General features: G+C 39.9%; 1 protein-coding gene across 3 annotated transcripts in view; it reads left to right on the top strand.

Moving 5' to 3' along the window:
• The window catches only part of Slc20a2 (solute carrier family 20 member 2), a 97,796-nt gene that overhangs the window by 28,271 nt on the left and 41,699 nt on the right, over positions 1-27,826 (top strand). Inside the window, exon 1 of one of the 3 annotated variants that reach the window (XM_042679408.1) lies at positions 7,820-7,932. The exons of the other annotated variants lie outside the window; for them this stretch is intronic. The gene's annotated coding sequence lies outside the window, so the exon portion shown is untranslated. Of the gene's footprint in view, positions 1-7,819; positions 7,933-27,826 lie in introns of those variants that run through there. 3 annotated transcript variants of the gene reach the window in all.

Below are 27,826 nucleotides of genomic sequence, written 5' to 3'. Positions count from 1 at the left end.
GTCTTAGGACTTGAACTTAGGGCCTGGGTGCTCTCTCTGAGTTTTTTTGCTCAAGGTTAGTGCTCTACCACTCTGAGCCACAGTGCTGCTTCTGGTTTTCTGGTGGTTAATTGGAGAGAAGAGTCTCACAGACAAGTCTGGGCTGCCTTCCAACCGCAGTGCTCAGATCTCAGCCTCCTGAGTAGATGGAATTGCAGGTGTGAACCACTGGTATCTGGCAAGAATATTATTTCTTTAGATATAATATTCTTTTTTCCAGTATAACTTAGTATTTATCTTAATACTTTCATCTTAAAGACAGAAGAGATTCCAATTAACATTTTACTGATAGACCCAAGAAATAAAACATTTAAAAGAATTTTCCAGGCTGAGGCTGTAACTCGGTGGTTCGGTACTTGCCTTCCATGATAAGTTCTGGGTTCCATCCCCAGCACTGTGTACAAAAAAAGTATTTTCAGTTTGGATGTATGGCTATTTTATGAAATGTATCTGAAATTAGTAAAGTTCCATTAACTTATCTTTTGTATTACTGTGGCTCTAATCTGTTTTTTGACTTTGTTCCCAGATCTCAAGTGACAGGACACTTAAGGTTTCTTGTTTTTGATTAGTGTATCGTAATATATTACAGAAGTTCAGATTGCACGTAACAAGCCCTGCTTGCTTTTCAAGATATGCATATCATGTACCATGAACACAACTGGTGGATATGCTGTCTGATTTTAGGAGTTTCAAGCCTAGCATCTTGTATCACCAAGCACAGAATTACTACCCCAAGAGGAAAGGAGGAAGCCCCAGTTTCAATATGTATGGGGGGGGGGTCGGTGAGCAGGAGGAGGAAAGGTGAGCCTCAGTCCTTTGAACTTAGTGAAGGCTGTTGTTGGAGGACATGAAAACATGTCTGAGGGGCTGGGAAGGTAGCTCAGTGGTAGAGTGCTTGCCTTGCATGCCTGAGGCCCTGGGTTCGATTCCTCAGCACCACATAAGCAAAAAGAAAAAAGCCAGAAGTGGCGCTGTGGCTCAAGTGGTAGAGCGCTAGCCTTGAGCTGAAGAAGAGCTGAGGGACAGTGCCCAGGCCCAGAGTTCAGGCCCCACGACCAGACCCAAAAAAAAAAAAAAAAGAAAAGAAAAGAAAACATGTCTGAGCAGTGTGTACTCTTGTGTAAAATCTATGAACTCAGGAAAAGGAAGATGAAGAGAGAACATTTAAAAATATAATTTAGCATCATCTACATAGATGAAACTGTTACTGGTAACATTGGTCTAGGTATCTTATTCTTACACATCTCTATCTGTCTAGGGCTGGGAATTATTAGCAGCTTGCCTAGGATGCATAAGGACCTGGACTCTTTACCTCCCCAAAGAAAGGGTTTTGTTTTGTTTTGTTTTTTTCCTCTCTTCCTCTCTTCCCTCCTCCCTCCCTCCTTCCCTGTATCTTGCTGGGGTACATAAATGTGACTTTCACAAAATGTTCATACCATTCTTTCAAACTCATCTTCATAATAATACTGTGAGGTGTGTACATTATATCATTTTAGAGATGATGGAACTGAAACACAGATAAGGCTAGAGTTTGAACTGAGGCCCTCTTATGTAGACCTCACACCCTCACTGTGCACTTTTTAGCCTAGATTAGAAGAAATTAAGTAACCTAACAGCTTCAGTTGATGGAGCTGAAATCTGAATCCAAGCTCTTTCTTTCTTCCTTCCTTTCTTCCTTTCTTTCTCTTCCTTTCTTTCCCTCCCTCCCTCCCTTTCCCTCCCTCTCTCTCTTTTTCTTTTTCTTTCTGTTAGTCATAGGGCTTGAACTCCAGGCCTGGGTGCTGTCCCTCAGCTCAAGGGGAGCACTCTACCACTTGAGCTGCAGTGCCACTTCCCATTTTCTGATGGTTAATTGGAGATAAGAGTCTCACGAACTTTCCTGCCCAGGCTAGCTTTGAACTGTGATCCTCAGATCTCAGCCTCCTGAGTAGCTAGGATTATAGGTGTGAGCCACCGGCGCTTGGCACCAGGCTCTTTCCTAAAATTCAGTAGCCTGCCTGCCTGCCTTCCTTCCCTGTTTTTGCTATATGGTTGCTTCTGTGTAATGTTCTTTCCCCTTTTGATATTGAAATATTATCAGCATGCGCATGGCTCAGATCAAGTGTCATTTCGTCCAAAATGTCTTTCTTTACTAACATAACTGCTTTCCTCTTACATTCTTACCAAAATGAGTTCTTACCCTTTGGATGCTTACTAATTACTGGTGTATATGGTAAAAATTTACATATACTGTTCTCTCACATGGGATTCTAGGTCTCTTTAAGGCAGAGCTGTCGTCATATTATTTTCCATTGTAATTGTGGTCATCTTGCCATTCATACAAATCTTGCAAAGGTTTGGGAGTTTTTAGTGCCAACAGTCAATTGTTAACAAATGTTCATTGGATGAATGGCTATTAGTAGTATAGAATTTCCCAACAGAATCCACAAAACAATACTTAAAAAAAATACCTGTGATAAAATAAATTTTTGTATAATAGCATAGTGGTGCTACCTTTTTCTTTCATAGTCCTAACATAAATGATGTTATAAATTTATTCCATCTTAGCTATTAAACCTGTCTTGCTGGGCACCGGTGGCTCACGCCTGGAATCTTAGCTACTCAGGAGGCTGAGATCTGAGGATCATGGTTCAAAGCCAGCCCAGGCTAGGAAAGTCCGTGAGACTCTTTTCTCCAATAAAACCACTAGAAAACCAGAAGTGGCGCTGTGGCTCAAGTGGTAGAGCACTCACCTTGAGCTGAAGAGCTGAGGGAGAGCACCCAAGCCCAGAGTTCAAGCCCCACAACCAACCAAAACCAAAAACAAAACAAAATGAAACAAAAAAACAAAAAAACCTCTCTTGAAGAATTTGCTATTTCATACATCATTGTTTAACTGAGGGGAAATTATTGCTGAAGAAAAGTTTATTCTTTTCAAAGTTCTCTGTTCAGATATGTAAAAAAAAAAAAAATATATATATATAAATTGGTACTGATTTACATGTTCACTGATTACGTGTTCTTACATGTTCAAACAGAATAGCTGTGGCTTAAACCAACAGTTGGATATGGAACCTCATACCTGTGATCTTAGCACACAGGAAGGTGAGGCAGGAGGAAATTGAGTCCAAGGCTAGCCTGGAGACTCATAATTCTGAAGGTCCCCTAGGTGGTTGGGGTTTGAGCTTTCCCAGTTGATCATTTTTGTGAACTAGCAACTTGAGTTTTATAGAGCTTGTGGCCCTGGAGATGGGGCTCATTCATACATCAAGTAGGTCAACAGGTACAAGGAGTCAGCAACTCCTTGCTGCCCTTTCTCTTCCCCCATTCTTCTTGACTGGTTGAAGAGATAGGTCTGCCAGGGCTGCTTCCTCCAACAATTTCAAGGTTACAAAGAGCAGCATGAAAGGGCAAGCCCCAGCGGGCCAGCACATTTCAAGGCTCTCATCTCTGTTTGCCCAGAACTGTTGTAGGAAGAAACTGCCCAAGGGTAAGTATATGAGCATCAGGAACAAATGAGAGCCTTGTCATCACAGTGTACCAAGGTAGGCAGTCTCTATGTGTTCTCTAGTCAGTATCCCAAACTTGAGGACATAGGTTATATAATAGGGAAAAATTAAGTAGACCGCTGTGTAGAAATGCTTAATCATTTAGAGTTCCTTTCAACTTCTGATTTTTTGAAGCCTAGAGCTATAAAAGTAAGGAGGCTTTAATCCTCACTCAGTAAATATCCCAAATTAATCTTTAGCAAGTACTGAGCCAGTGATGGAATTGCTGAGGTCATGATGGGCATGGCCATTTATTGTGCTCCATGTGCCAGTGGATAGTCTGTGTCACCTCACTAAATTCTCACTTTGTCCTTTCATGTCAGCATTATTGTCCCCCTTTACAGAGGAGGAAATAGACAGAGATGAGTCAGGTACCTGAGTTTACATATCTGGTAGCAGTGCACTGCATTTTGAACCCAGGTATTTCTGACTCCATAGCTACCATACAGAGAATTTCTTCTTTAATGGATTTATGTTTTTAAGCATTCATTTTTTTCAAGGCTATGAGTATTTATGCCATCTTCTGAGAAACTAGGAACCATAGAGACCATCAGTAGTTGGATCAAATCATCAGGTCTAGTTAGAAGATATAGCTCAGAATGGGAAACTTCCTGATGTGCTATTTAGATACGTTTTAATAATTGACCTCTCTATGATCTGTGAAACTTCTAAAATTCCAAAATAAAATGTAGAATCTTCTATTGTTCCAGAACATCTATTTTTACATTTCAATAGAAAATAATACTCATTTCAGAAACAAGAGCTGTGTCCCTTTTATATGTCCCCACACTGTACTAAACAATGAACTCTATGAAACCTAGCCTCATGCCTAGAAATAAAAAATTTCTTCTTTCCTTTTTCCTTTCTTTTGGGTGCTTTCACACCCTTTTGGTCATTTCTTTCTAAATAACCTCTTCTGTCTTAGTTCTTCTATTTCCCTTAGCCTTCCATTATTTCCCACTAGCTGCCAGAAAAGCCTTGGGTCTCTTCATGTTTTTGGATTACAGGCTATTTTTTTTTTATAAAGTTATGAAGAAAATTACCACTCCAGAAAAATATGCCGAAAATACTAAACATTTTATGTTATGTCAGAGCTTAAGAGTACAAAACCTCTAGACTTTGAATCCTTGGGGACAAAAACTATGCTTTTCATCTTCCTATCTCCAACATTGCAGTTGTGGTCTGCTGAGTATATCTAAGGGAACTATGCCCACATATATGTGCATTGAGTACATGTCTAGAAGCTTGCCAGAAAGAAATTACTGGTCTTGAGCTGCCTAACATCATACCAACTAAGCCATGTGGTTGCTGAGTACTTGAAACACCCCCTAATTGTAAATACAAAGTCAATCTGACATACAAGTATAAACAAAAATTAGTAAGCTATCTTATTAATGATTTTTGTATTCATTGCATGTTGATAGTATCTTATATTGAGCTAAATATATTATTTAAATTAATTTTATCTAAAATATTTACAATTACTTGTCTAGCTGCTCTAGAAGACTAGTATCCAAGTGAATTCTTTAGCATGAGTTCATAAAAATAGTCATTTCTTTTGGTGATACTTTGGTTTGAATTCAGGGTTTTATGCTTATTAGACAGTTGCTCTACCACTTGAGCTTCACTTCCTTTCCACTTTGCTTTAGCTTAACTTTTTGTGCCTAGGGTCTTGGGTTTTTTTTGGGGGGCGGGGGAGACTCTGGTCGTGGGGCCTGAACTCTAGGCCTGGGCGCTGTCCCTCAGCTCTTCAGCTCAAGGCTAGCGCTCTACCACTTGAGCCACAGCACCACTTCTGGCTTTTTTCTTTTTGCTTATGTGGTGCTGAGGAATCGAACCCAGGGCCTCATGCATGCAAGGCGAGTGCTCTACCACTGAGCCACCTTCCCAGCCTGGGTCTTGGGTTTTTGTCTGGCATTGTCTGACTGGACCATGATCTTCCTACCAAGAATCTCTTGGATAGTTGGGACCACAGTTGTACACTATCATACCTAGATTATTGTTTGTAATAAGGGTCTTGCTAACTCTTTCTCCACCCCAGGCTGGCCTCAAACCAAGATTCTTCTGATCTTTGCCTCCTGAGTAGCTGGCATTGCAAGTGTGAGCCACTATGTCCAGCCAAAAATAGTGTTTTCAAAATTTCTCAGACTGGTAGGATGAAAGTGTCATAGATCCTTGCCTTCACTTGCATAGTGCTGTCTACTTCTTCCATCCCCCACCCCCACACAAATGGTAAGAACAAATGGAGAACTTTACCATGCTTTTAATGATACTAGATTTTTCCTAGTGTCATGAGTGGACTTGGAACAAAAAGGCTGTGGACTCTTGTTTTTTTTTTTAATAATGAAAAGAAGCAACACAATGACTAATGTAAATTGGAAGATGCAGTGTTTTCTTTGGAATGTTTGGTTCAGGCATTTCAAACAGGTGTGGCTGCTGTTGGAGGAAACAGCTTTTTTGACAGAGGAGGAACTAAAAAAATGTCTATTTCCTGCTTCTGTAGAATGGATATAGGAGCTGTTAAATATTAACCAAAAATCCTATGCACTTGCTATGGACTTAGCAAGTTTGTTTTTTCTTACTGGATTAGGACAGAAATAACATCCATGCTTAGAGACTTCTCTGCTGAACTCTGACATAAGATAATCATATTAAAAGTAACCTCACAATGTCCTCTTTTGCATTAGGAATTCCAGAGCAAGATTTGCTGTGGATTACTAAGAATAATCATATTAATTAGAGGTCAGCCCTCTTTGATTAGTGCCAACCTTTTTCCTTGTAGACAGAGTAGAATGTCCATTTCCAGAGACTTTGGCTCCATGACATCTAGTACAAACCAGCTGCCTTGGTGCAGAGGTGGCCTGTTGGCTGCAGTGGCTTGAGGCTGGGTAGTGAGCGTGGGATGTCAGAAATGCAAGCTACAGCTTTGTAAATAACTGGAGAGGGGGGCCATGCTGGTGATTACCAGCTTATGCCAACAAAAACTAACCATTTTGCCATTTGGGGCATGCATATCTCAGATCGACAATGTTACTTTAAAAAAAAGCCAGGTTATAATTTCACACACACACACACACACACACACACACGAATAAATGTTCTGAGGTGTAGAGTAACACATAGCATTTTTAAAAATAGGAAAACAAACAGTTCTGAAAAGTTCTATGGGGGTATATCCTAGAGGCTTTAGGAGTGAGTAGTGTTGAATTACTTTATGTCTGCTTAAAAGGAAGAGAATTTCCCAGAGCTATTTGGAGATTCAATTGATGTTTGTCAGGGGCTTTGGTAATTTTCATGAAGTACCAATGAGTACAAAGCATGCTATCAAAACTGAAATGCCTAAGGCAAACTAACCTGAGCCATGCACAGTAAGTTCTGGGCAGTTCTGTGCTTTTAAGTTGTACTTGCTGAGGATTTTTCTATTGTTTAAAGAATGTAGTGTTCTACATTGTGTTTTTGTAAATTCAGCTGTATTCTTGGAGTCTTTTGCTGTTAGCTTGAGCTTAAAGTATTGAGGATGGTCTTTTCCCTGTAAAAGCCAGTTCTAGCCACCATGCAGTTAAATGCCCTCCAGAATGCTTGTTGCCAAGTATAATACCTTTTGTAAGTGTTTGAGCTGTTTGTTCTCAATTGTGATTTATTAGTGAACCTGTATCCTCATAGCAGCTCCTTAGGAGGTACACAGGACAAAGCCATAGAGCAAGCGGATTCAATGTTCCTTGTCTGTAAAGAAAAAAAAAATAACCTTTTTTAGAGGTACTCTATAGGAGACTCATTGGGACATAGATTCGGTACCTATTGAATTTCACAGAGTACCACCTCTGATCCCACCGTTCAAATAATCTGACAGAATGTCCCTTTGCTTTGCTTTTCCTTATGAAGAGCAAGCAGTACTGCCACCTTGTTGCCAAAGTTGGTCTGATTTGAATGTGCTTAAAAAGCAAGTGATTGCCTGCTGTGAGAAAGCTCTTTCTCTTTGTCAGTACTTGCAAAACCAACTTAAAAGAAGTTAGTATTATTGGACTGACTTCAGTAATCAGCATAATCATGATGTTATGTATTGTTCACCAGGGCACGCCCCTTGGCCAAATTTCCCATTAAGAGGACACCATGTTGTCCTAGTGAATAAATCCCGGCACACATGATACAAACCAGCGTGTTCCTGCCTGCTGCTTGGCTGCAGTTAATTTTAGCCAGGGTTTGTTCTATGAGTTGTAAAACTGTTACCCAAGTAGAAGTTAGTAAGCTGAAATGTGACTTCTGGGCCTGATGTGATAGGTTATCTGTTTTAGACTTCAAATTGTGCTTGTGATTGGGAGAGCAGACGTCTGAAGAATTGTGGTTCACATTCCCTTTAAAGCTACTTGTAAGTATTGGGGGAATTTTTAAGACTTCTGTTTCTTTGAACCGTAAACTTCCTAATGGGACTCCTATAGCTCTTGGGAAAACTGGAAACTTTACAGTTGGTGTTTTAGGGCCATCTCAGAATGTGGCACAAGATTTTTTTTATGTATATGTATGCCTGCAAGAATCCTGTCTTACTCAGCTTTACCCAGAGAATGTATTTGATTCTTTCTTATTTTTATTTTGCAGAAGTAATCTGTAGCTTAATACTTATTTTATCTGTTAAAATATTTGATAAATAGAAATGGTTCCTGTAAACATTGTGCGCTATTTTCTCTGATAACCGAAGGGGTACAGGGTGTTGAAAGTCTGTCGAGCATGGAATGCTAAATGTATAGATGGACAGCCTTAATGAAGAGGATTCCATTTCTAAAAATAGTCCCAAATACTCTGATAAACACTTTACAGAAATTAACTTTGGAGAAAATTTTTAGAGAGTTAATTTAAAGGGTCTCCTGATGAGTTGAATTATCGCCCAAAAGCTATGAAAGTCTCTATTAACTACTCTTAACCTAAGAAGTTTTAGTTTGGACTGAAGAAAACTAAAGATTTTCATATAGAATATTTTAAATTGGTATCAGCTTGCTTACAATACAGAACCAAAAAAAAGTTAGCATATAAAGTATATCAGCTTCAGGAATATTGATTTTAATGAAAATTTTTTAACAAGATCATTTTCTCATTTTGCAAAACTTTATTTAAAGACTTCTTTGTTATTTTTATGTATTGTCTCATTTTAAATACAAATGACGTAAGTTGTCAACAATGAAAAGAAATGCTTCTTTGGTACATTTAGTAGGAGAAGAATGTAAGAAAAGAAAATAGAACTGAATTCCTAGGCTATTTTTAGAAAGAAACTTTTTTTAAAGCTTGGTTTTTTTTTTTTTTTTTTATTGAGCTGAAATCTTTAGTCCAGATTAATTATAATGGAAAAGTCTCAAATGTCATTTTCTGCAGGAAAAGGAACTAGGTTCTAATAGATGTTTCATAAAATATACTTTATCCAAAGAACCAAGCCGTCTTTGTTCTTTTAGTTGCTAATGAGATGCTGTCAGAATCTTAGTGGAGTATTTTCACAGTGTACTGTAGTTGTATGCCTTTTTTTTCTATTTTTTTTTCTATTTCATTTTTAAGCTAAAATTCTTTTGATTGATTGTAGTTTTTAGTTCGGCCAAGAAAAAAAGGTGATTAGAATTTGCCCCTGTTTTAAGTTAACATACATTTCTGTAGGCTTCTCTACTATTAGGAAGCATGTGTTTTAGGACCATTTGCTAAACCGTGCATAAACACATTCTGAGTATTCGTTTTTAACAATTTTTGTGCTATTTGAGTGAGATCCAGGGGAGAGAAAGGGGAGATCATTTTAATGTCCAAATGGCAGTGTTGGATTGCAGTGTTCACTGGTTCCATGACTCCCTTTGGTACTTCTTAGCTGGTTACTCCATGAAGTGATCTTTGTCATGGCTCCCTTGTGGGTGGAAGCTCTCAACTTGTGACCTTGAATGTGACAATCACAGGGAGCTCAATCAGCACAGCCACAAATGGAGAGTCCAGATGCCAAGAAATAAGGCCAGACTTGAAAACTGCAGAACCTCCAACTTCTACCCAGGTGCTGTGTACTGCTGTACTGGCAGTACTGTGCCCCCACTGCAGGTCATTGTATACCTCTGTCCTTATGGTCTTTGGTTACTGCTTTCACTGGCTGCCTTCCTGTGACCCTAGTTTTACTCTCCAAATGCCAAGACCCAGGGACTTCAACAGATTAACTGCAGATAACTATAGGTTTGCTTTACTGTAATTACTCTATTCTGCAGCTTTGAAAAATTTTTTGGAAAAGCAGAATTTTAATCTGAGTCCTCTTTATCCACAAGTAGATTTTTGTTTTGTTTTTGTTTTGATTTTTTTTCTGCTTTGTTAGGGGTGGAACCCTGGCCCTCAAGCATGCCAGGCAAGCACTATACCAGTAAGCCACACACTAGCCCCCAGGTCAAGGTTTTTTTGTTTTGTTTTAGTCGGTAGTGGGGCTTGAACTCTGGGCCTGGGCGCTGCCCCTCAGCTCTTCAGCTCAAGGCGAGCACACTACCAGTTGAGCTACGGTGCCGCTTCCGGTTTTCTGGTGGTTTATTGGAGATAGGAGTCTCAGGGTCTTTCCTGCCTGGGCTGGTTTTGAACCGCGATCCTCAGATCTCAGCCTCCTGAGTAGCTAGGATTACAGGCGTGAGCCACCAGGGCCGGCTCAGGTCAAGGTTTTTAATAGGCAACTTGTCTATGTGACTATATAGGAACAACGTTATATAACAGATTGCTTTCTGGTTTGGAACTGAATGCTCAGTGATCACATCCCTATAATATTCTCTTTCAGAAAACAATTTGGCTAGAAGAGGCTGTATGACATTCAGGTTCCATTGTGGGCAGAATAGCCTTCACCTTTGCCTATTTCATATATAAACATGTGTCCTCCCCCACCCCCAAGAGTACAGATTTCTCAGGAAGCACTGGAATCATGTTATCATAGACTGTATCAGACATCCCCAAGCACATATAGTACACAAAGAGAACAGAGTTTCCACTCACAATTCACATGCTCAATCTCAGCAGCATCCAGAAAGTGGCTCCCAACTCACTAGAACTACACTGACAGAGAACATGAAAAGAGAGAAAAGGAAATGAGAGAGTGAAGTGAGTTGAGCTTTCTGTTCATCTAGGTTTGGGGCAGGTAGATTTGGGACAGATTGGGTATGAGGCTGCTTCCCCAGAGGAATCCGACCTCCAGCCTTGTCCACCACCTTCGGTTCGTGTCACTGTCCCGCAGGGAAGTTCAGAAGTTTCGTTTGTACCTGAAACTCCTGTCATGTGATGGGCTGAACTTCAGGTCAAACCTTTAAAATAAAGAGGTAGCTTTCTCTATGAAATGATACTAAGTTGTAAATCTGGGTTTCTGTTGCAGATCCTCTCTTTTCTCTTGAACTGATTTGTGGTTGAGCCCTGAATTGGTCTGGAATGTCAAGTCAATTGTTAGATTAGTTCAACAAGAGCTTTGAGCTTCTCAGAAGATAGATTTATGAAGATCTCCAAAGCATTATTGCAGCTCATAAAGGAGTCAGAAGACAGGATTCAGACGGGCTAGTAAGGCGAGTGTAGCTATTGGAGATTAATATATAGGAGCATATCATATGAATTTGTGAATCACTCTTTTCTCTGTACTAGCCACTAGCCACAACTAAAAGAATCTTGGAGAGGCCTCAATAAAGAACCTCAAAATATGATTAAAGGGTTAGAAAATGATTCCGATAATAAGAGGTTAGAGAACTTCTATTAGCCTAGAGAAGAGAAAAAAGATGACTGAGGGACCTTGAATTGTTATTCAAGTGTCTGGCCCTTAGTGCACTGATGGTGACTAGCCATTGTCTGCTTCCCGGAAGAACAAGAGCGTCAGGTCAGGACAGTGGTACCATTGGTATGACCCTACACCCTCAGCATTCACACTGACTGGGAACTTGGGAGAAATGCAGGTTCCCAGGTCCACCCCAAACCCTTGATTCAGAAATGGGGAGGGGGCAGAAGAGTATGTTCTTAACAGTTTTCAAAGTGATTCTGATCAATAGATGAGATAGGAAAAGGGACACTATAAAAGGTGGATTTGGCCCAGCACTGGTGGAATCCTAGCTACTCAGGATGCTGAGATCTGATTATCAAAGATCAAAGCTAGCCAGGACAGACTTTTTTTTTTTTCCTTTGCTGGTATTAGGGCTTGAACTCATGCTTTTTTGCAGTGGTATTAGAGCTTGCCTCATGCTTTTTTGCAGTGGTATTTTTTGGTAGTCGTGGGGCTTTAACTCAGGCCTGGATGCTGTCCCTGAGTTCTTTGGCTCAAGGCGAGCGCTCTACCACTTTGAGCCACAGCTCCACTATGCCTCGTGCTTTTACTTGGCTTTTTCACTTGAGGCTAGTGTTCCACTTGAGCCATTAACCAGCAAAATAAAAGCCAGAAGTGGAGGTGTGGCTCAAGTTGGTAGAGTGCTAGCCATGGCCAAAGTTTAAAGTCCTGAGTTTGAATCCAGTACCAATACAAAAAATTCAAATAAAATATTAAAAATGGGGGTTTGGATTCTGTTAAATGTGGAGTTTTCCCTGGAATTATCTAAACCTGAGTTTATATTTATTTGAAACGTTTTCAATATTATCACTGAAGCCAGGAGATAAATGACCTCTTAAAATCCCCTCTAGCTTTCACTTTGCTCTGGATTTCTTTTTGTCGCTTAGAGATTAATAACCAAGAACATTTTGCAATTATTTTCCTGAATTCAGCAATTTAAGATTAATACCTGCTTTTCTTTTTTTTTTTTTTTTTAATTTCCAGCAATGTTGGAATTGGAACCCAGGGCCTCATACATTCTAGGCAAGTACACTACCACTGAGCCACATCCTCAACTCTGACATTACCATTTAAAATTAGGATCCAGTGAGATAGTGTGGGAATAGTAGTATTTCACTCTCAAATATAGCTTACTCTGTCTTAGCAGGGTTGTAGTATAGACTCTCCCCTCCCATTGAGCTTTATCATAACCACCAGAAGGGAAATTTGGGCAGATCTGGAAAACAATCACAATAGCCTATCCCTTGACCCTTGATGTTAGCCTGCTATCATTTTAGGTCACAGATTTCTGACACAGTCATGAAGGGCATTTCAGAAGAGAGTAGCCTGAGGAGGTAGTATGACTCTCCCCACCTCACCAATACCGTCACTTCCTCTGGAGGAGAAGAATTAGTAGGTGAGGTGATTTAGTGTACCTTCAGGGAGCATTCATCAACTTTGCCATCTGATACTCTAGAAGTAGGAGCAACAACAACAACAACAAAAACCCTAAATGTATAATGTATTGTTTGTTCATGGCGTCTCTGCTGGAAGGGCAGCAATGTCAATATCCATTTCTACAGCAAATAGCCAATGAGTCACATCAGAAGCAACTAGTACAAAAAACGTAGATTTATTCCTTTTATGTCCAAGGCCAGCAGGAATCTCTTTCCCATGTTGTGAGTTATCTAGACACTCAGGCAGGTGCAATTCTTACTCTTCCCATGAAAACAGTGACTTCTAAACCTATCTCCTCATCTCCCTAACAATACTGGTCTTTCGCACATCATGTAAATGCATCATAATTTAGTGATATTTTTGCCCTTTTATTTATTCTTCTTGGCTTTTTTGTGAGGAATTACCTTGGATTGAAACAAAACCACTGAGATTGTGTCTATTTGTATAGCATTTAATACAATAAAAGCTTTTTGTGATACACAGAAAAAGGGTTATCTGAGGACACATTTTTGCCAGCAAAATTAAAAAGTATCATACAAGTTAACACACTGCTATGTCCAAAAAAAAATCATGTCCTCCCTTAGCCAAAGAACTGTGGCCCTCTTATTTTAACATTTGAAAATTGCATAGGTAGAATCTTTGTTGTCTATAGGCTTAGTTAATCATATGTTGTCAGAGTATGAAAAAGTCCCTAAAGTGAGAAAAGACAGGTGCAGACAGTTTGGCATAAATTCTGCTTTGCCTTGTAAGGGGACAAGTCAAAGTAGCAAGTACATTTATGATGGCAATATTCAGTCCTTGGATCTTATAGTTGAGGAAACTGACCTTTCAGACATCAAACTGCATGGAGTTGTACTTTATACAAATCTACATCTTTCAGGATATATAGCACTGTGGGAACATAATCGTTGCACACTATATGTATTCTCACCAATCCAGCAGATTTTTTTTGTTTGTGTATGGGGCTTGAACTCAGGACCAGTGTACTGTCCCTTAGCTTTTTCATGCAAGGCCGATGCTCTATCAGTTGAGCCACAGCTTCCCTTCCAACTTTCTGGTGGTTAATTGGAGATAAGAGTCTCACAGACTTTTGATGCTTGGTGTAGCTTTCAACTGCAATCCTTAGATCTCAGCCTCCTGAGTAGGTAGGATTACAGGTGTGAGCCATTGGCACACAGCCAGGGCTGATTTTTTAAACAGTGAATTAGTTCCTGAATAGAAATAATTTATTTAAAACCTAACCTGTGAAACTGCAATGACAAAATATTGAATAGGGAAAAATTCCAACTGTACATTTAATCAAATTCTTAATGCTAGCAGTCAAAAGGCCATGGTCAGCACTAGGGAATGTAGCTCAGTGGAAGGGCATCTGGCTAGTCCCATCCCCAAAGGCTATTTTCATTTCTGTGCAGAGAGAAACTATGGAATAGCCATTTGTTCTTGATCTTTCTTCCTTGGAAAACTAAAATCAGTTTATTAATAGTTCATACTTGTACTATTAAAAGGAAAGTAGCTAAATAGTTTGTCTAAAACTTTGTCTCATAATACTTTAGTAGAAAAAAATGTGAAGGAAATGTCTGGGGAAATAGACTATGCAAAAATTACCTAATTGTGTAAAATATTCCTAAAATAATAATGTATAGTTAAATGATGTATTGTGTTCACTAATAATGCAACATTAGGCAGCCTATCTGAAAAAACAGATGAGTGGCGCTGTGGCTCCAAGTGCTAGAGCACTAGCCTTGAAGTGAAGAGCTCAGGGACAGTGCTCAGGCCCAGAGTTCAAGCCCTATGATGGACCAAAAAAAAGAAGTGGAGGTATGGCTCAAGCAGTAGAGTACCAGTCTTGAGAGAGAAAAAAAAAAGCTAGAAGGGGCTGGGAAGGTGGCTCAGTGGTAGAGCGCTTGCCTTGCATGCATGAGGCCCTGGGTTCAATTCCTCAGCACCACATGAGCAAAAAGAAAAAAGCCCCAAGTGGCGTTGTGGCTCAAGTGGTAGAGCGCTAGCCTTAAGCTGAAGAGCTGAGGGACAGCGCCCAGGCCCACAGTTCAGGCCCCATGACTGGACCCAAAAAAAACAAAAAAACAAAAAAACTGAAATAACAGATGTATATTGAGTAAAACTAGCAGGTTCCTAAATATTATGTATTTATAGCCCTATTGTTGAAGGGGGGAAAAAAAGCACATATATGTTTCTGAAAGAAAAATGTGGCCTACTGAATAGAAGGAGTAGAAGCCTCTAGGAGACTTTTAAACTGGTAGTAGCTTGGGGGCAAAAGGGGTGGGTCATATAAGTAATGTCTGGCCAGATGAATTTGAAATAGTAAGCAAGTATCATTTTTCCTTGTTTGTCTTTTCCTTCTGCATTTACAAATTTTTATATCAGCACATACTGTTTTTATAATAAAAAAAATTGAGGTGTTATCTCTTGGAAAGAGACCCACACAAACTGATGTGTGGCATTGATTGATTGATAAAGGTTAATTCTGCAGTACTCAAGGTGGCTGTAAGGGTCTAAGCTCACTGCTACTCTGGATCTTAAATGAATTTAAGACTGATCTCAAAGTGGCCAGGGTGTCAGATTGAGTAGCATTTGGAGAGCAAAGAAAGGCATCTGGGATCCAACATATTTTTACAGCAAATTAAAATAGTACTTCCAGGGTTAAGTTATCCATTTGAACTTGGAAAGATACCATAGTTTAGCATCTTAAGTGCAAAGTAATGCGTGGTTGAGCCATATGCAATAGACCTAAGGAAATATCTTGAGGGATAGGGATGAGGATGACGGGAAGGAACAAGTCACCAAAGCATAGATCCTTGTACAGGACACATTCCTTGTGTTTACTGAAAATGGGAGCCCTCTAAAGAGAGTTCTGACTCTCAAGTTATTTCTTTCAAATGCCACTAGGATATCCCTGTGGCATATGGCTTTGATCAGGCTATGTGAGGGTAGTAGTATAGTCTTCTGGTGATTTAATAACATCTTAAGCAAAAACAGTAGTCCCCCTCCAAGTAGTCCCCCTCCAACTTACTTTGTGCAGTGACAAATAAGAAAAGCATGTTTGATGGGTTATCTTAAGGGTCTCACTCTCGAGTCTGCCCCTGAGCCTGGGCCTAGAATGAAGTAGAGTCTGTTACCAGGTTGTTTTGGACACAGAGCCTTAGATAGAGACTGAACTTAATATACTTTCAATTGGGCTAACGTGCCAAAGTGTCTATAGAAACTGACAGAAATCTCCTATCCATATGTTGACCTGGCTTATGGTTTGAACTTTGTTTTTCATAAGCAAGTGATTTCTGTAACCCAGAGCAGGTTCTTAAAGTTTTCTTCTGACCATTCATTCGTGTGTGTCTGTGTCTGTGTCTTATTTCACACACTTGCATGCACACGTATGTGACATTTGTAGGAAGGAAATGAGTGAATCTCTAAAGATCCGGACCAATCTTATTTCTTCTTGTTTATTCCTTTGTTCATTTGTCTTTTTTTTTTAATCTTTTTTCTGAAAACTAAGAGCATAGTTAACATAGTGGGAGGTTAGGAGTTACAACCCTTTGCTAAAAGGGTAATTGCTGTAGACCTGACTTGAAATTAAAGTGGCAGCTGGAACTGAGTGTTGGGATGTGTTGTCATGTTTCTGCCCTAGTCTTCTGGTCAGAGTGGAGCACCCTGGGGACTTAGAAGGGAGAGCATCCGGCCACTCACCTCTTTCTGTCAGGCCTAATTTTGGCCATCTCTACTATTGTTTACATTTGGTTAGGTTTTCTTTCTTCTGTAAGTTGTAATGTCTTCAGGCTCTGCTAGGCTTGTCAGCAGCAATTAACTAACTTGTCATGACCAGATATAAGAGCTTGACATCATATTTAGTAGTAAGTACTAGAATGATGTTTTTAAAAGTTTGACTTTATTGTGATCTGAAAGGGTCTTGTTTTCTATCTTCACACTAAAATATTAAGTCATCAACTTCTAGGAATTCAGTGGTCAGAGTGGGTCCAGCAGTTTAAGAGTAGACAGCTGTAAAAGTCTTGTCCTAAAGATAAGTACTGGTCACATTTTCTTTTAATTTACTACAGCACATTCATTTTTTTCTAGTGTGTATCTCTGAGCTTTTATACATGTAGAGGGGTGTGTGTGTGTGTGTGTAGAGGGGTGTGTGTGTGTGTGTGTGTGTGTGTGTGTGTGCGTGTGCATGCACGCGTGCTTGTAGGCATGCCAGTTCTGAAGCATGAACTCTACCTTTTGAGCCACACATCTACTTCAGGCTTTTTAGAGGTTAACTATAAATAAGAATTTCACAGACTCTTCTGCACAGGCTAGCTTTGAACCTTGATTCTCAGATATTAGTTTCCTGGGTAGCTAGAATTACAGGGGTGAGCCACCAGTTGTCTGGCTGACACATTCACAGGCTTTTATGGCCATTACTTCAGACAAAATATAGAATAATTCCAGCTCCCAAAAGGTCTAAACATGAGTGCCATCTGCAAGCCACACACACTAAAGGAAAGGTTGGGAACTGGTTAAGGAAACTGGCTAAGTAGCTTATGCAGTCTCATGGTGATCCCTAGTAAGCCAAACTGAAATATAAAAACAAAGGACAAAATCTGAGCAGGAATAGCAGTGGCTACACTGTCAGGAAGGTAGGCTTCACGGAATTAGTTCCTTCAAATACAAAAACTCAAATAAGAATAGCAGGATTCTGGGTATTGAAGGTCTTAGTAACCAGAGTTACAGGATCGATGCAGGGGTTGGGGGACTCAAGTGGTGGAGTGCTTGCCTAACAATCAGGAGGCCCTGAATTTAATCTTTAGGACTAAAGAAAAAGAATGAGAGAAAATGAAATAGAAATAGGAAGGGAGAGAAAGAAGGAAAAAAGGGAAGGAGGAAGGGAGGAAAGGAAAGAAAAGAAAAAGAAAGAAAAAAAGGAAAGGAAAAAGGAAAAGAAAGGAAAGGAGTCAATAGAGACTGTTTGAGGGGGTCCAAATACTAATTTTTTAGACAAGGACTTCAAGTTAGCCATTATCAAGAAAACCATACTTAAAAGAAGATACTATGGCAGTTATTTATTAAATAGAGATTATTTATAAAGAGATAAAAACAACCAGATAGAAAAGTGATGCCAAAAAGCCTAGAATATAACAAAAGATAAATATTGGGCTACATCTGAGTTAAAAACTTCTGTGCATCAAGGAAATAATGGAAGAAAAAGGCTGCCTTCAGAGTGGGACAGCGTATATTACAAATCATGAACTTTCTTCATATAGTGGAACTCCAAGAAGGCTATCCTCTATTATGTGCTCAGAAACAGACTAGAAGACAAGAAATAATATGACCTAGTAAAAAAGTTGTAAGAATCCCATAGCCAGGGGCTGGGAAGGTGGCTCAGTGGTGGGGAAATGCCTCGCATGCATGAGGCCCTGGGTTCGATTCCTCAGCACCACATAAGCAAAAAGAAAAAAGCCGGAAGTGGCACTATGGCTCAAGTGGTAGAGCGTTAGCCTTGAGCTGAAGAGCTAAGCGACAGCCGCCCAGGCCCAGAGTTCAGATCCCACAACCAGACCCCCCCCCCCCCAAAAAAAAGAAAAGAAAAGAAAAAAGAATCCCATAGCCAGCAAAGCTTTCTTTTCAGAAGTGATGGAGGCAAGTCAGGTACCAGTGGCTCATATCTATAATCACAGTTATGTGGACAATTGAGGTTCAAGGTAAGCCTAAGCAAATTTCATAGGATCCCATCTCAACAGAAAAATCTGGGCAATGTGACAGGTGCCTGTTATCTTGGCTACAATTAGAAATATAAATTATGAAAATTATGGTCTAGCCCAGCTCAGGAAAAAAAGCAAGCCCTTCTCTCAAAAATAACCATAGCAAAAAGTACTGGAGTCATAACTCAAGGAGTAGAGCATCTGCCTAGCAAGCACAAAGCTTTGAGTTCAATCCCCATGCCACAATGATATAATAAGAAGTGATGGAGGCAAAATAAGATCCTTTCCAACTAAATAACAACAGAAAATCTGCCGCTAGCAGGCCTGCTTCTCAAGAAATACTGAAGGAAGTGATTTAGACTGAAGTAAGACTAAATATAGTGATTTGTATCTCCCCTAGGCAGAGAAATTCCCATATAGGTTATTAAGTAGATATTGATAAATGATTTTGTATTTTCTTTTTTTTTGGGGGGGGGGGCGGCCATGGGGTCTGAACTCTGGGCCTGGGCGCTGTCCCTCAGCCCTTCAGCTCAAGGCTAGTGCTCTACCACTTGAGCTATAGAGCCACATCCGGCTTTTTTCTTTTTTCTTATGTGCTGCTGAGGAATTGAACCCAGGGCCTCATGCATGCAAGGCAAGCGCTCTACCACTGAGCTACCTTCCCAGCCCCTGTATTTTCTTTTTTGAACTTACTTTAAATACCATGAAAAAGCAGCTTATATCTGTTTGCTTTCTAGTTATTTAAAAAAAAAAAAAACAGGTCTTAATATTTGCATCAAAGCCACTCTGCCTCACTGTCAGTCAGAAAGGAAAAACCAACCTAGGAAACCAGTTCTTTTTTTTTTTTTTGGTTGGTTGTTGGTTGTGGGGTCTGAACTCTGGGTCTGGGTGCTGTCCCTCAGCTCTTCAGCTCAAGGCTAGCGCTCTACCACTTGAGCCACAGTGCCACTTCCGGCTTTTTCTGCTTATGTGGTGCTGAGGAATTGAACCCAAGAGCCTCATGCATTTAAGGCAAGCACTCTATCACTGAGCTACCTTTCTAACCCAGAAACCAGTTCTTGATGTAGTTAAGTGTCAGCCTTCCTCTTGGGATGAGGAAGTAATTTTCAAAGAAATGTTATAAACTGTATTTATGTTATTTTTAGCTAATCCCATTCTTGGAAGGTAATATCTAACAAATGCTTATGGGTTTCTAGTATGGCTGGTATGAGAATAGAAACATGCAGCTATAAGTTAAGCAAGGAAAATATTTAAGATAATCTAACCTATTTATATTAATAGAATATGTGACTTTACCAGGAATCAAGGTTTTACAAGTTGTATTTGTATTTTTTATTGAGCCCTTTCCCAAATTATCAGAACAAAATAAGCAAATAAGAATCAAGATATCTATTTACATGCATATTCCATTTTAAACTGTGGCTGAGAGGAAAATATTTCCCCAATATAGCTCTTGGAATTTGGCCAAACTGCCTCACACAGCATTGGAACTAGTGATCCTAGGTTTAAAAGTTGACAGACGTTTCATATGTTAGGCAATTTGTTTGTGAAAATCTGTTTTGGATTCTGAGTAAAAAAGACAAAACCCAGGGCCAGGGTGAGTCCATCAATGGTGTACACAAAAGGGCAGGCAGTAGAGAAATATGCCAACCAGCCTTTTCTGTTTTAGAGTGAGAATCTATGTATAAAGCTTGGCTATTCATTCTTACACTTTGCTTTCAAATAGCATTCAAGGAAGTGGCCCTGTGGCTCAAGTGGTAGAGGGCTAGCCTTGAGCTGAAGAGCTGAGGGACAGCGCCCAGGCCCAGAGTTCAAGCCCCATGACTGACAAAACAAACAAACAAACCAGCATCCAACCTAAAACAGGCTTGCATAGCAGCAATCAATTTTAAAACCTGTCACTGCAGGTAATTCCTCATTTTCCTTGGAGGTTCATTTCAGATTGCAGTGGCCCATTTAGTTAGTTTTACCTCCTTTCTTACTGTGTGAAAGACTCTTTCTTTGTGTCACATCCTCAGATTTGAGAAAAGAACAAATTTAAAATGAAATAAAAAGTTTTTTTAGGGTTAGGAACAAGGCTTAAGTAGTAAAGCACCTTTTTAGCAAGCACAGGCCGAGTTCAAACCCCAGTACCACAAATATATATATACACACACACACACACACATATAAACACTTGTTTATAGGTAACATCATCATTCCAGTTACACTTGCACACCTTCAGTGTCCATCACCTTCCTGAGGCAAACGTTCAACTTATAAGTATTTTCCATCAAGTCATATCATAACTTCTAAACTTTCTTTGTGCCAAATCAACTTTCTCTTGTTTTAATTGTTTATTTTCTTAGCCATTAAAAATATATTTGCTTAGTAGATTTATGTAGTACCTTCCCAGGAAGGAAAAGGCCAGGCTGGGTGGAAAATATCTAAATAACACCAAACCTACATTTAAATGTCACAAGGAAAGATAGTAGGAATGAGGCCGGGGAGGAAAAGAGAGAAGAAGGGAAGATAGGAGTGAGGCCAGGGAAGAAAAGGGTACAGAAGGCCCAAGCCTTCTAAAGTAGAACTTTAGATGACACAAAGTAAGTTTTGTTCACCTTCTGTAAGTTTACAAAGGCCATCATAGTGATCTTGGAGGAAGGATCCGAAATTTCCAGCACTCTCACCACAGGAGAACCTTGTGGTTCTCAGTTGCAGACGAAACTGCCTCTTTCCAATCCTATAGTTTCTAGTTGTTGAAGAATAATAGAGTTGGACAAGACTTGAAGCCATCATATGACCTTGATAAGTTTCCTAGAACAAAAGCTCTATATCCATCTTTGTAATCCATCCTCTTCATCTACACCCTGTAGTCTCTTCCCTCCTACCCCAGCATAGGCCAAGGATCTCAGCTTCCCAGATAGGAACTACTATCATCAAGACTGACTTGTTTTATTGAAAACTCTTCGTACAATTACTTAAAGATAATATTTTTAAATGTTTTATAAGCTAGTAGTGGTAGCATATACCTATAATCCTAGCACTTGGGAGAGAGACAGGAAAATCAAGAGATCAAAAGTGAGGCCAGGCTGAATACTGGTGGCTCACGCCTGTAATCCTAACTACTGGTGAGTCTGAGATCTGAGGATCATGGTTCAAAGCCAGTCCTGGCAGGAAAGTCTGTGAGACTCTTATCTCCAAGAAACCACTAGAAAATGGGAAGTGGCACTGTGGCTTAAGTGGTAGAGTGCTCACCTTGAGCTGAAGAGCTGAGGGACAGTGCCCAGGCCCAGAGTTCAAGCTCCACAACTGACCACCCCCCCCCCCCCCCAAAAAAAAAGTGAGGCCAAGGTTCATATAGCAAAAGCATCTCAGAAAAGAAAGGAAGAAAGAAAAAGGCCTATAAATGTCAAATAGGAATGTCACTGCTTGGGAGTTCCTCCTAGCATCGTACTGACTTTGTGCTTGAAGAATGCACTTAGAGAATCACTTTCATCTTCATTTATGAGCAGCATGTCTTCAAAATTACCAAAACTGGACTAGATGGTGTCTAAGGTCCCCTCAAACTTTGATGTTCTATGATCCTCTAATTCTGTGAGCAAGAAATAAAACGAGTAATTATAGGTTGCTTCTTTAATGATTTTTTTTTTGTTGGTCTTAGGACTTGAACTCTTGGCCTGAGTGCTGTCCCTCAGCTCTTCAGCTCAAGGCTAGCACTCTACCACTTAAGCCACAGCACCACTTCTGGTTTTCTGAGTGGTTTATGGAGATAAGAGTCTCACAAACTTTCCTGTCTGGTCTGGCTTTGAACTGCGATCCTCAGATCTCAGCCTCCTGAGTAGCTAGGATTACAGGCCTGAGCCACTGGCCCCAGCTAATGATTTTTTTTTTAAAGGCCTGCAAAGTTGTTGGCACCAGAAAGGTACACTTTATTCAGTTTGGTCATGATAGTGCCTAAACCTCAAGGGGCACATAAGAAAGATGAAGATGAAGGAAAGGTGTGAGAAAAGGCTTGTGTGTGACTAAGAAAGACCTTGCAAATTCTGCAAAGTACAGGCTAAGAGAAGGGGCCAGGCAAGGCCAGAACATTCCTTATTATTATTATTATTATTATTATTATTATTTGGTCGGTTGTGGGGCTTGAACTCTGGGCCTGGGCGCTGTCCCTCAGCTCTTCAACTCAAGGCGAGCACTCTACCACTTGAGCTACAGCGCCACTTCCGGTTTTGTGGTGGTTTATTGGAGATAGGAGTCTCACGGTCTTTCTTGCCCGGGCTGGCTTTGAACCGCGATCCTCAGATCTCAGCCTCCTGAGTAGCTAGGATTACAGGCATGAGCCACCAGCGCCCGGCATTATTATTTTTTTTAATGACTTTCCCTTGTAGTATTGAATGGTCTTCCTGTGCTAAAAGTAGTAGAGTAGAAAATTTTGGATAATGCCACCTCCTCCCCCCCAAAACAGTAAAGAATATCTAGAGAAGACACTGTTGTTTTTTCAGCCTTGCAGATGAGTTCTCTTAGATATATTTGAGATCTTTTCCCTGGAACTGCATTCTCAGTGCTATGACAACTTTCCCACTTTACTTATCTCTAATTGTTCTCACACTTGCAAAACAATTGATCCACCAGTTGAGCCACATGCCCAGTCCTTTTTGCTTTAAGGTATTTTTGATAGCATCTTCCATTTTTGCCTTGGACTGGGACATTCCAACACTTCCAGAGTAGCTGGGATTGTAGATAGATATGCATCCATATACACAGCTGCTATTTACCTCTTGATATCATTGTTTTAAACAAATCATTTTTCACTTAGCATTCATATGTGCTAATGTCATGAAGAACTCACAGTTTGTCTTATTTTAGTGATTATGAACTATTGCATCTACAGAAGTGGGCAGTATTTTCTTAGATGTTTTCTCCTTTTTGCAATTATAATAAATGACATTGTAGGAAACATCTTTCACATTGATATTTGCCCATTTTTAGAATTCTTTGCATGTGTTTTTGAATGTTTGAGGTTAATGCCATAAAGACAACTGTGTTCGGTATTCCTCATTGAGGATAGATCCCAGAACTGTGAATTGTCTGACCCAGTTTTGGCAAGTTTATAAAAACTACTTCCTATATGACATAAAGGTGTTCCTTAGACTTATCTAAACCATATCTAACTACTCCTGGGTGATAGTATTACAGGAGGTTACCTATACCACAGACACTGCAGATCTTCTCCAGAACTAATTTTAGGGTTGCTATTAGAGTTGTCCATGAAAGTGACACTTTTGTTGTAACTTGTTCATTCTCGAACTTTAAGTGACTTCCTTGAAGCACTTGGTCGATGAAGGGCCCACAAGTCAAGATTACAGAAGCTTCCATCTGTGGGCCTTCACAGTAGTAATTTCCAGCTGCTGTTTGTATTTGCCCTAAATGTAAATGTTAATACATATGCTTACATCTTGGGGATTCTCTGATGCTATGTTGTTGGGTTGGTTTTTTGTTTTTTGGGGTTTTTTTGGTTTGTTTGTTTTGCCAGTCTTGGGGCTTGAACTCAGGGCCTAGGCACTGTCCCTGAGCTTCTTTTGCTCAAGGCTAGCATTCTACTACTTGAGCCACAGTGCCACTTCTGGCTTTATCTGTGTATGTGGTACTGAGGAATTGAAGCCAGTGCTTCATGCATGTTAGGCAAGCGCTCTACCACTAAGTCACTTTCCCAGCCCACTGATGGTATGTTGGAGACTTGTCAACATGGAAGGCCCAGTGTTCTTTTTCCTCATGGAAGCTCAGTCCTTGGCTTGAAGATCAGTGCTCTAACACAGCAGCAGGCCTATCTCTCACCTCCAGCCTTGAAAGAGTTATATTGTGAATCACTCCCTGAGGAATGGCATGTTTGCAATGTTATGGCAGTGCCTTAGCTACTTGATCTGCATTTGCCCTTTGCCCTTGATGCTGTTGTTTAAATATGGTGTTATGACCTGTTCCTGTCCCTGAGCCTTTATTGGTTGGTTAAAGTAACTAGTTTTATTGTGTCTGAATGGAAGTTCCCTTTTTCTTTGAAAGATAACTTCCCCCCTTTTTTTGTGTTACAGAATCCTAGGGGACTTCACTGATGGGGAAGCGTGCTTGCAATATAGGTCAGGAAATCTATCAAAAACAGACATTACTCTTTTTGACCAGTGTTGTTTTCAGATCAGTTTTATTGAGGTCTAACTTATGTACAATAAAGCTCTGTGCCCTAAGTATATAGTTTCATTAGTTTGGACAGATATGTATAGCAGTAAAACTCAAGATGTAGACAAAAATTTCCTGTGTAGACAAGTATCTTCATTTGTCTGGAATAAATGGACCTCACTATGAAGATTCTGGGTTATGCAGTCAGCATAAGTTTTGTTTTGTAAGAAACCGCTAATTATCTTCCAATATAGCTTTACATTTTGAGCTGTTTCGGGGGAGCGGGGCTTTTTATATTTACCTCTTCAATTCCCTCCACCTCTCAGAAAACTTTTTTTTTTTTTTTTTTTTTTGTGAAAATACCGTGCAGAGGGGTTACAATTACCTGGGCAAGGTAATGAGTGCATTTCTTATCAAGCATTGTTGTCTCCTCCTTTGTTTCCCCTTCTCATCTCTCCCCCTCCCCGCCCCCCAAGCCAAAGTTGTAAAGTTCATTTTCGACATAACATCTTGTACATCTCATCATTGCAATGGGTCTACCTGTATCCCTATTTAAACAATTTGTTTTTCCCTTCCCCTCCACAAATTATACCAACATCAAATACAGTGAAAACAGGGGTTATACTGTGGGAGAAGGACATGCAAAGCAACAAAGAAATATCTTATAAATACGTTAGAAACAATAGCAAGAAAGAAAAACATTTGAGTCCTTACCCTGGGGTTCATTTCGCTTAACATCAACTTATCTGACCATTTCTGCTTGTAAATGTGTCACTTTTTAAGTAAGGACAAGCCCAGAGTTTTTACATGGAGGAATTAGAGCAGGGGCAGGGGAGGTACCTAGATATCCTTGAGTAGCTAAGAGGAAGGGACATGGATTAAGAGGGCTTGGGTCCTTGTTTTTCTTGTGTCTACAGTAATACTACATAAAGCCCTGTCACTTGAGTTACACCACAACGTACAAAACACACTTGTACATAATTAGATTTGATCTTCACAGTAATTTTATAAAGAACATTTGCTGTCACCACCTCCATTATGATGAAATTGAGTCAGAGCGTGCGTTTGAGTCACCCGTTCAACTGCTCATTACTGGCAGCAGTAGGATTAGGCCCCAACTCCCAACCATGCCCAGGGCTTTATCTGCTAATGATACTAAAAGTCACCATGTTAACACTTCTACCATGCACATAACTAGTGGTTATGTCCCATCTTACCTATTTCTCAGTCATTTAGGTGATTTGCCCAGACTAGTACAGCCAGTAGCCTGCTGGACAAGAATGAACCTGGGGTTCTCTTTTCTGGGCAATATGAACAAATGTTTCTTTTTTAAGCCTAAGAGAGAAAAGAAGATAAAGGGGCAGAATATCAGCAAAGTGACCTTGGGTTCAACTCTTCAGCTTGCTTGCTCAGGTCAGCTTTCTTGTTCACCTCAGGCTATGTGATCATGAGAAAATATGCCATCTTCTCACTTCACCTGTCAGTGCGCTGCAGTCTCTGTGTGCCTATGTTCCAAGCCTGATCTGACATTTGTTTGATTGTCTTGCCCTTCCTTCTAATGCCATTTTCCTCTTCCTTCCTTTCCTTTTCTCCTCCCTTTTCCTTCTCCTTCCCTTTCTTCCTTTTTTCCTTCCTTTTCCCTTCCTTTCCCTCCCTTTTTTACTTTCTTCTTTGTTTCTGCCCTTTTTCAGGTTCCTGTGAGTACTTTGCATATTTGGGAATATGCTATTTGAGGTAGTTAGGCAAGTCTCAGAGCTGCGTTGGTGCTGATTCCATCTAAGTTTGAAAGTACAAAGTGGATGTTTTCTTGAATAATGTTACTAGAAACTGCTTATTATAAGATCTACATGGTAAATGTTTTTTTTAAAAAAGTCATTCTTCTGCTATGCTGTTCTGCAAATGAGATTCCAAAAGTGAATCTTCCATTTTGTTTCAGTATTATTAGGAAAAGATAGAAATTTTCATGTCTTAGGAAGTCCACTCTACCATTATGAGTAGCAGAGTACATATTGAAGAGATATCTGTGCCTTCATGTTTCAAGATTTCACCTCAGCTTCAAGGAAAGTAGAATTATGTTTTTAGAGAGTGGGTGTCAAGCTTTTTGGGTTTCAGTACCATGGTGCTCTGCATGGGGGACATGATCTTGGAGGAAAAGCTTGATCTGAGTCATGAAATTTCAAGTAAAAACTCCTCATGAACTATAAATTGACTATGAGCCATTCTTTAAAACTGCAAAATCCTTTGGTTGTTACATGTAGCAGTGTTCCACAGCAGAATCCACTTATCTAAACTTCATGTGGCATAAATGTGTTTCTTATCATATTTTTCCAATCCTCCTGCTTTTAAATTAAAACATTGTAGCTAGGTGCCGAAAGCTCATACCTATAATCCTAGCCTCTCAGAAGGCTGAGATCTGAGAGCCACAGTTTGAAGCCAGCCGGCCAGGAAAGGTTGTGAGACAATTAACCACCAAAAAGTGGCTCAAGTGGTAGAGTACTAGCCTTGAGCAAAAAAGCTCAGGGACAGAGCCCAGGCCTGAGTTCAAGCTCCAGGACTGGGACAGATAATAATAATAGTAAACAGTTTGTAAATTTGTCCAGTAACAGGTAAGAATGTTTGTTTTCAATTTTTCTTTAAAATTCAAATTTGCAATTTGGGTTAAGAGGGTAATAGGCCAAGTTATATCTGATGCTCACTAAAAGAAGTTACAATGCAATTTGGGCTGGGGTGGAGTTCAGCGGTAGGGCACTTGCCTAGCATGTACAAGGCAAGCCCTGGGTTTGATCCTTAGCATTGCAAAAACAATAAATAAATAAAAATAAAAAACAGATCTCTAACACTTAAGGGTCCTATGAGGGGCCTTACTGAGCCTAGAGAAAAAAAGTACAGCTTGTGAAGATAGTAGAACAGGATAAGGAGGAAGAATTGAAAGTTGAGAATATTGTCCCATAGGCATCGAAGGTAATGGTAAAAAAACAGGGAGGATCTTGTTAACATATTTCAAATCTGGCAAAAGGAGTTTATAAACCCTTTAGTGCATTTTAGAATAAAGTAGAGCCATGGTATCTACATGCAAATGGTTCCAAGCAGACCACCCTTGAGGAAAACCCATACATGTTCAGGATGGAGAATTCAGCTCTGTATTACAAATGTGTTATTCATTTTTCCCAAAATGCTTCACAGCTTAACAGATCTCAGGT

The sequence above is a fragment of the Dipodomys spectabilis genome, unplaced genomic scaffold (assembly GCF_019054845.1).
Source record: "Dipodomys spectabilis isolate Male_0828 unplaced genomic scaffold, ASM1905484v1 ptg000052l, whole genome shotgun sequence".
Lineage (NCBI taxonomy): Eukaryota > Metazoa > Chordata > Mammalia > Rodentia > Heteromyidae > Dipodomys > Dipodomys spectabilis.
Note: the sequence above shows the minus strand (reverse complement) of the source record. Positions and strands in the feature narration are given on the sequence as shown.